Raw genomic sequence first — 9,627 nt, forward strand, 5'->3', positions numbered from 1 at the left:
TATATATATATATATTTATAATTAAATAATAATTATTTTAAATTAAAGAACAGCTATAATGAAATTATTAAAAAAAGTATTGTTTCAATAAATTGCTTATAGTTTTTAGAAGCAAATATGACAATTATACACCATTTTACCAAAAAAAAAGTATAACTAAAATACAAATGTGTCTTCACTAATTACAAAAAAAAAATTAATCACAGCACAAAAATAAAATAAAAAATTACAAAACACAATTGAAATAATTCTCTTGGCCTCTTGCATTTCTTTGAAGTTGAAACATTTTAGCAATATTATTTTTTAGTCTTTTCTTCGAGTCTTCTCATATTTTCATGTAAGTTTGAACTCTAGCATACACAAGACGAGCAAAATCTTCAACATCCTGATTCATTATTTTAAAACAAATAAATATGATAACTTTTGGGAAAGATAATTAAAAGAAGGTTCAATTCAGTTAAACTTGTTGCCGGTCCAATCTTGGGGCAGGCTCTTGAAATGATCCAATCAATCAAACAACTATATTTGTCGTTGTTAGGATTGAAACATTCAATTAAACTTATGATAAAACATAAATGAAAAATTAAATTTGGATATGTGTTATGGATGAGTTCAACCATAATAATTTTATTTGAATAATTTCAATAGGTAACATGAGTATCAATGTGCATAAACCAACGTTAGAAATAAGCTACCAACAATACAATCAAAAAATAACAACCTCAAATCCAAGCAAAATGGATGACAAGTGAATGTATGAGAAATTAACACTAAAATTAGCAATCAATTAATCAACCAGTCATTTAAATTTTTTGTTAGAGCCACCAGCAACCAAACTGCCCAAATATAAAAAGGCAACTCCAAGCCCAAGGAAACTGAATGAAAAATAAGGCATTAACACCAAAAGTTTTCAATCAACTAGTCCAAAAGTCATTATTTTTTTAGAGTCGCCAACAACCCAATAAAGAAAGGAAAACTCTAAAACCAATCATTAGTAATAACAGGCATAAAATCTTCATAAATCGTAAGATTATGATGTATAGTGTCACTCTATCACTCTATCAACACTAATATAATAAAAGATGCTATAAAAAATGTATATATCATTACCCATATCAGTTACTCTTATAAATCATTGTAATAGTTCTTATAAAATGACAATAATCTGAATATTGTCAAATGCAAAGCAAAATAATCTGAACATTGAAAGTAATGACTAAGAGCTATGTAATGAATAAATTTTCATCTCGACAAATTTTTAAGTAATGACTATTAGCAAAATAATGTGGATATCGTGAAGACACACCAAAGTTTCATAATGTAAGACCAACAACTCAAATTTAATTACTGTCAAGAAGGAAAATAAATTTTATGTGTAACATTTTAAGCTGCTTCAGGGCACCAACTGCACCAAAAGCTTATGTGAAATATTAGATGTTGGATATGTATATATAAAGACTTTGTGTGGTATACGTGCAAATTTCCCTAAAATTAGTCTTTAAGAGTGACAACAATATCGAATATAAAATACAAAAAAAAACAATTGAATTGACTGTAAGATTTCCTTCATAAAAAATAAAAATCAGTCTGTCATAATTTTCGTATAATAAATATGGTTTTAAAGGGAAAAGATCACTCTTTCACTCCCTCATTCTTCTCATTTTTCCTTTTTCTACCAATATTACATTACAGTCAACTTTACAAAAGAAAAATGCAAATCATTTATGCATCCTTAAACATAGACCTTTACAAACATGGAATAAAATAAATAATTAAAATTAAGGAAAAAGTTTAGAAACTTAAAGTTAAACCTATAATAGATGAATTTTCGTCAAATAAGATTGATAAATCAAACCTATGCATGAAAATTGTGGTATTTTTTTAGATGTTCCAAACTTAAATTGTATAACATGTAGTTGACCTATGAAATATGCAACAAACAAAAAAGAAATTTATTACAACAAAATCAATATTTTGACATCATTGGCCGAATCACATAGCCAATTAAATCACAAATTACAACAATATAATGTTCTATTTTGAAATACCTAGAAATGAAATCATTATTCGTACTTTGCACTCAATCACAATAATGTTTTTTTAAATAACCTCTAATATATTTAATCATACAATTTCATATCTAAAATATCTTTCTTTGGAATCTCTTACTGATAAAAATATTTATCAAAATTAGTGATAAAAAAAGATAAATATATCCTAAAAGATTTAATAAAAGGAGTATTACTAAGAGAGTTTTCATATTTTTGATAGAAAATCACATCCAACTAGATGTATAAATAAGTGTATTTAATGTCTTGTTGACAAAGAACCCTTATAATCATCTGAACACTAAATACATATTCTGATACAATTTTAGTTATAGAAAATATCAAAATATCTTAGGTCCTTTTAGACAAACATAAATACTTAAGAGTATTCAATTTCCACAAATCAACAACATCAAACTGGTCACTATTGATCATAAACAAATTCCCCTAAGGATAAATTCATAAATCAGACTTTGATGGTTGAATAGAGCTCGGTGACAACAAAATTATTAAAGACAAGCATACAATCAAATTTATGTGAAAAAGTTAATTGATTAGACAAGTGTGAAGATCCATTACCACTCATTGAAATAGAATTGACAATATCAGATATATATTGATTGTATATTTCTCAAATAACAACTTAAACTTCTTAAATTTTATATTCTAGTTCAATTGATGAGTAAATATTCAAAAAAATAAAATGAATGAACTTTATATTTAAACGAGGATCCAACATAGCTGTCATAGACATGAGTAGATTTCATCGCTCGCAATATTTATCAAACTGTATCTTCACAGCAGAAGCCATGTTTTTAATTTACTTATTTGATAAAATAGATTCATGCATTAACAATTTTTTAATATGCATAAAAATTGGGCAAAAATAATTTTTATTGTAGTGATAAAAATAAGAACAATTTTTTTCTTATTTTCTCATACTTCTCCCCATCCAAATTTGATGACAGTCATGTATAATTGCTATCTCGAGCAACATAATGATTGAACACATTTCGATAGACAATAACATATTCAAACATTAAGTATATTGAATTCCACCATGTTGCAACATCAATGAACAAACCTTTTGTAGTTAAAATGCTTAATTGCTTGGATACTCCAACAGGTTTGTGTAAACTTATTGGTGACATCTTGAAATATTTAATGTAATCTCTAATTAGATAAATTATATCGTGGATATGTTTCAAACCAAACTAAATCATAATATTTAAGATGTGTGCACAATATCTTGTATGAAAAAAATGTCATAAAAAATGCAACTTACTTCTTGACTGAAAATTAGATTTAAGTAAACTAACTGCAACATCGTTATTGCTAGCATTATCCAAAGTAATAGTTAACACTTTATATTGAAGATGTAAAACTACAAGACAATCATAAATAATATCATAAATATATGTATCAGTGTGAGGCGACTTTAACTAAATAAAATTTACAATTCTCTTTTGTGGCTTGCAATCTTGATTAAGATAGTGAACAATTAGATAAATATATCTTATCATCTAATTAAAATTCAAACAATCATAAATTACTTAAAATCTATATACATCCTTGAGATAAGTGTTCAACTTATCATTCTTGAATTCATATACCTTCATACAATCGTTTTAATGATGTTTCTCAAAATACTCTCATATTTTAGATTTGATGATTTCAATAACACATTAAACCACAAATGCACAACAATAACAAATGGATGTTGTGCAATAATCATCTTTACAATTATTTATCTGATTTTATGTTGATCGTAATTTTTTGAATCATGAAATATTGGAATCTCAATCTCTATGTCAGTATCGAATGACATGAAATTTTTAGTGTTTTTTTACCTCTTATAAAAAAGGCAATTATTTTCTTAATCTTAGCTTTATTTTTTTTTCATTCCATCACATATCTCAGAAGTTGGGAAGTGATGTCGGTGTCAACTATTTTACATATTAAACCTTATGTGACAACATAATGTCAAAAAGGAGTTGATGCTTTTTTTATTATAAATGATGCATTAACAAAATACTTTATTACTATAGACTTTATTTTCCTCGCCCTCTTAAAAGTATTAGGGTCTTCTTTATTGCTACTTTTAATAATAATTATCTTCGGCTTCGTGTGTTGTGATCCAAATTTTGGAATTTTGTTATTATTTTTAACTTCCACTATGCACAATTGAATGATAATTCAGTTAGAGAAAGATTCAATATATACATAATATAAAGAGATATAAACCTTAAAAGATGAATCAATATGCAACTTATAATTGAAGATTCATGATCAAATAATAAATATATTTAGACAGTAATAAATAACACAATATTGTTTTGCTTATTATAGGATTTCATAACTATAAGAAATAAAATTTCATGAAAATGTAGTTTTTCAGTTCAATAACATTTTGCCAATTTTTTCAAGCTTTTTTATAGCTACCATAGCTTTCTATCAAATTTATATAAATTAAAGAAATAATCTTATGGAACATATGAAGTGCTTTGAATTTGATGGCTTTGAAAGTTTTCTACCTACAAAACATACATTCTTATGTAACAAATATAAGACAACATTTATTTTCTATGACAATTCCTTTTATTCATAATGAGAAAAAGATCTAAAATTTTATCAAATAAATATTGTGATCAAATAGCATATCCCCTATTCTTGAACAACAAAGAAAAAATATTTTCACATAACTGAGCAACATATAATAAGTCTTCAAATATCCCAACAAGTAATAAAGATATAGTCAAAACCCAAAAAAATGTTATTAACAATCATGAGCCTTAAAATCTTTTTTTTTGGACATTCACATCTCAAAGATACAATTAACCTACAAAACAATTTTATAGATGAGTCATTTTGTTATAAACACAAACCTCATCTTAGTAGTCAACTCAACATGTTAGGTGAAGTATTTGATATATATTAGAAAGCAAGTCAAAAATCACATACTATCTCCTCCAATGAATAACATAATAATTTTAGACAGTGCACTTTCATAGTTAGTGAGCATAAAATCTTGTAGGACAAAAATAGATAGTGCATACCATAACTCCACGCCTCTAAAAGAAGAGTAAATACGTACTTACACACTTGTAAAAAAAATATTTCAGATATTTTTTTTTCAAAATAGTAATATTAAATATATGGCAGCAAGATTGAAAAACTAAAAATGTGATACTAAACATTGAAATAAAAAGATTCTACTTTAAAGCATTAGTATCATGCAACATGATGTTTAGAGGGATCACTACCACAGTATCAAGAAACACTCGACATTAATACCATAGTACCCACTAAACTATATAGCCAAAAATCTACAAAGATGCTAGTTTCTAAGAATTATAGCACATGTGACACTCAAAAATATCAAGAACTTAGAAGAGATGAAGATATAATAAAACAAAAAAACAAGATATGAGAACCGAAAAATACAAATCCCATGTATTTTCGGCCCTGACTCCTGTTCTTGAGATTGAAATAAGATGTAAAACCAAATGAAAGGTGGTCGAATGACAGAGAATACAGGCACTAAGGATTTTGTGTATTTCACCTTTTGAATTTTGAAAGCCTAGAGGTTTAGTACCTCCGTAGAATCACAACTTCGCTCAATACGAAAGGGAGTAGTTGGCCAAATGAAAAGGTTACGATAGAAGGAATTAGGGTTTAGGAGCTTTAGGCTTTAATGGTAATTTTATACTACTGACAATGCTGGGTGAACTGCTACTCCCAAGAGGTTCAAAGTTTAATATATATTTGTTTTAGTTTTTTTAGTTAATATGATTACATTTTATTTTATTTTATTAATAATAATTTTTTATTGAATTATTTAAAAATAATGTTCATCACATGTTCAAATATATATTATTTCGAGCCAAAATTAGCCGAACATGAATTAATAAATCTTTGTTCATGTTCGACTCGTTTATAAATCAAGCTAAAAAACTATTTATTTTTGACTCTCTTGCTTAACGAATGAGCCAAACACAGGCTACTTAACAAGCTATTCACAAATAAGAGTCATTTTGGCAACCCCAACATGACATGCCCAAAGATCGGAGCGAGAAAAAACTTTAGAGAGAAGTAGAGACATGTAGAAATAAATAAAAGAGTATGCATAAACTCGCCTTGTACGGATAAACTGGGGTATTCTTGGACTGTATTACCCATTTTATACATTGTAACTAGAGGTTACAAAAAAAGAGGGGAGATAAATCTCCTTACAGAGTATAGGTATAGAGAGAAGAGCTGAAAAGCCTTTGATACATCATATGGACCCCATATTATAGAAGATAAATAATTAAAAGATGAAAAATTACACATTTGCCCATATTTTTAATAGGGGTGTCATAGGAGTTACTGTCTTTTGTTGTGCCTTTTTGAGTTCGTAACTGATTTTGGCATCTATTAATGCACTTAGACCTTTTGGTCAACATTTTCTTGAGTTGCCCGATAAAGTTGGTGTCAGCCAGCTATTTTACTTGGATGTTGGTTGGTCTTCGCTCTAGAAAGTCAGATCAACTTTAAGAAAGACAACATTCAGTTGGTTTGTTCCTTGGATATCTCTTAAGATCCTTGAGGATTTTTTTGGGAGTTCTTGATAGAGCTTAATGTCGGTAACTGTGAGATTGCGAGGGGTACTAGACCTTTGCTTGGTCATTGGCATGAACATTTATTTATTGTTGGTCGATCACCAGCCTTAGGTTGGCTGGTTGTTGTTCGATTGGAGGTTCTATATCCAGTTGGCTTTATGAGTACTTGTAGTTTTTCATTAGAGGGATGCTCCTCGATTTGCAATCAAATTGTCTCGAGATTCATGTAGAACATTTTTGGGTGCACATATCAGATTTTCAAGTTTTCATGCTCCTTAAAGCGACAATTGCGATGAGGAAAAAAAATAATGCAATAAATATAATCTTAATAGCCAAAATTTATTGTAATTATTAGATTCCCTGGATTTACCCACAAAACTTATATATTGGGCATAGGGGTATTTTCCACATCTCAAGTCCATCCCTCCTTGTGTTTGCTTGGTTTCTACAATTTCCTTATGGAGAAAGGATCTAATTTAGAATTAAAACCCGTTGATCGGGCTACGATGCTAGCTGCCCTTGGAATTAGACAAGGTCGGCCTGAAGGTGAGCCAAAGAAGAAGAAGTTGGCTAAGAAGCCAAAACCCACAAAGTGAGTAGAGGTAGAGGAGTCGTCTGACTCAATCAGGGAGACTTAGGAGAAGGTTCAACCCAGCACTGAGAAAGAGCTGTGTGGCCGAGCAATCAATCTATCAATAAAGGCATATGTTGAAGTTTGAGTTTAACCGGGGATTGCGAGTGATTCCTTACCTACAGGTGTACCGAGAGTTAGTGAAAGTGATCCTCTAGTCGGTGAGAAGGGATCAACTATTGATTTTCTCCTCATTAGATGCGGGGAGAGCTACTTGTTCCGAGGTAAATCAGATTCTGGGTGCGCGATTCCCTTTGTTTTCTTTCTACTTTAGTTTTCTTATTCTTTGCTCATTGATTTTTCCTTATAAATGAGAATGCTCGGATCTAGGACTTGTCAGTTGTTGGCAACAATCAAAATCCGACCTTATTGTGGGATGAGGATCTTCATGTAGTGCTGGAGATAATGCGGAGGGTGGCAGTTAATCTTCATCAAGAAGTTGTAGAACTCCGTGAAAATACTTTTATTTTGAGGGCCTATTCTAGGGCCGACCGAGCAAACCAGTTTAAACTTGACAACTGAATGTTGTATATGATGTTGGTCAAAAAGTGTTTGTCCTAACTGAAGCGACCAAGGACCAATTTGTAAAATATTTATTGTCGAATTTGAATCTAAATGTAATTAACTTTTTAATGAAATAAATAATTTTTTTTATTTCTCTCGATTCTAGTGTTGAAGGGTCCATTGGTATGCTTGTTACCTTTTCTCTCATGATCTCGTCGCTTGATACTTTTCCGTTCGCTTGAATTTTTCTACTCATTTTACTATTCTATTTTCCTATGGCCACGAAACAAACTCGCAAGAATATTTGTCTAGTGGCCGCGACCAAGCTGTCCGTATTGTCTCCTTTCAATGTTGACTTCATGACGGAAGCCTTCTTCGACCCGACCATCAAGTTTTGAGTCGCTTGTCTAAATGAGAGGGTCACTGACAGGTCTGAGGAAGTTTTAGTGGAATGATGGGACCAATTCTAATATTGATTGTGACTGCCTTTATGTCATGAAGTTTTAGTTTTTTTCGGTACGTGGTCTTTCCGGCCCAAATCAGGTCAAATTTTATTGCATCAATATTGACTTACGCTATTTCTATTAACGGAAGATAACCCAAAGTTGATTGATTTATTCAGTCACATGTTTTCCTTTCGTGTAGAGTTGGACAGATACATCCACATTGGGACAATTGATTTATACTACTTTTTGGCCTGAAAAACAAAGTAAAATACTAGAAATACAAATTTTTCATTAACTCATTGTTTGAGATCTGGGGCACAAGGACCGTTCAGATCAGTGATACCTTCAAGATGAAGGAGGTTACAAACTATTTCTGGGTTGAGGGGGATGACATTGATGTTCAACTGCTCTTAGATCCCTGTATATAGATCTAGTAACTATTAATCGGGTCATGTTTCTAAGAATTTTTTGTCATATGATACAGACTTGTTGGTTGTCTCTAACGCTGCAGAGATCAAGCGGAAGGAAGAAGTGCTGCTCGAACAACAATGAAGAAGGCCAAGGTTAAGGCAAATTTAAAAGAAACCTCTATGAATGAAGCAACAATAATGGAAAGGAGGTCGATCAAAGCTCGCAGAGGAGCAATCAGTTTAGCGGGTGATGATTTTTTTTCCTGTATTTCTACAACCGCAATAGTGATATCAAATCTCAAATGACGAACTGACCATCATTGCAAGAAGATGTGTGAATCATGCTAACTTTGATAGATATATCCTGAATGCAGCTCCTTTTGGTCGGTGAGAAGTCGAGGGGATATCCAGCCACCCTGAGGAGAGTGTGATGAGGAAAAATCTACCGAGGATGGGGTGACAACATAGTCGGTGATGCATGAAAAGGTTAAACAGAATTTAGGATTATTTTTATATATTTCTATTAATGATATTGCACTTTAAGGATGATATTTTTGTATTTTTCTTGCATGTATAATAGGTAATTGAAGTGGGGAAAGTAGTAGATGACTTAGGGTACACATTTTTCACGTGAAGCTGAGCTGGAGTTTGGCATTTGGATATCGCGTTCGTGACTGCCCCTCACTAAGGACCCATTTGGGGCAGCTTATAAGTGCGAGGCGTTTTTGAAAACGCCGCTGCCTATAAAATAAGCCCATTTTTTATTTGGAGAAAAGTTGATCGCGGGTCGATACCCGCGATCAGCGTTTCGAACGCGCGATTGGGGATATTTTACGCCTACGCCCTCGTTCCCTAAAACATTATTCGAACTCCTCTGCCTCCGGCTCCGCTATTCCTCGAGCCCGAAGCACCGCTCTGTCTCGCGCCGAAGTGCCGCTCCGTCGCCGCTGACTCTTCGTTGTTCCTCCGCTCCGCCGAAGACCCGCG

Source organism: Phalaenopsis equestris, unplaced genomic scaffold, assembly GCF_001263595.1.
Source record: "Phalaenopsis equestris unplaced genomic scaffold, ASM126359v1 Scaffold000336, whole genome shotgun sequence".
NCBI classification, from domain to species: Eukaryota; Viridiplantae; Streptophyta; class Magnoliopsida; order Asparagales; family Orchidaceae; genus Phalaenopsis; species Phalaenopsis equestris.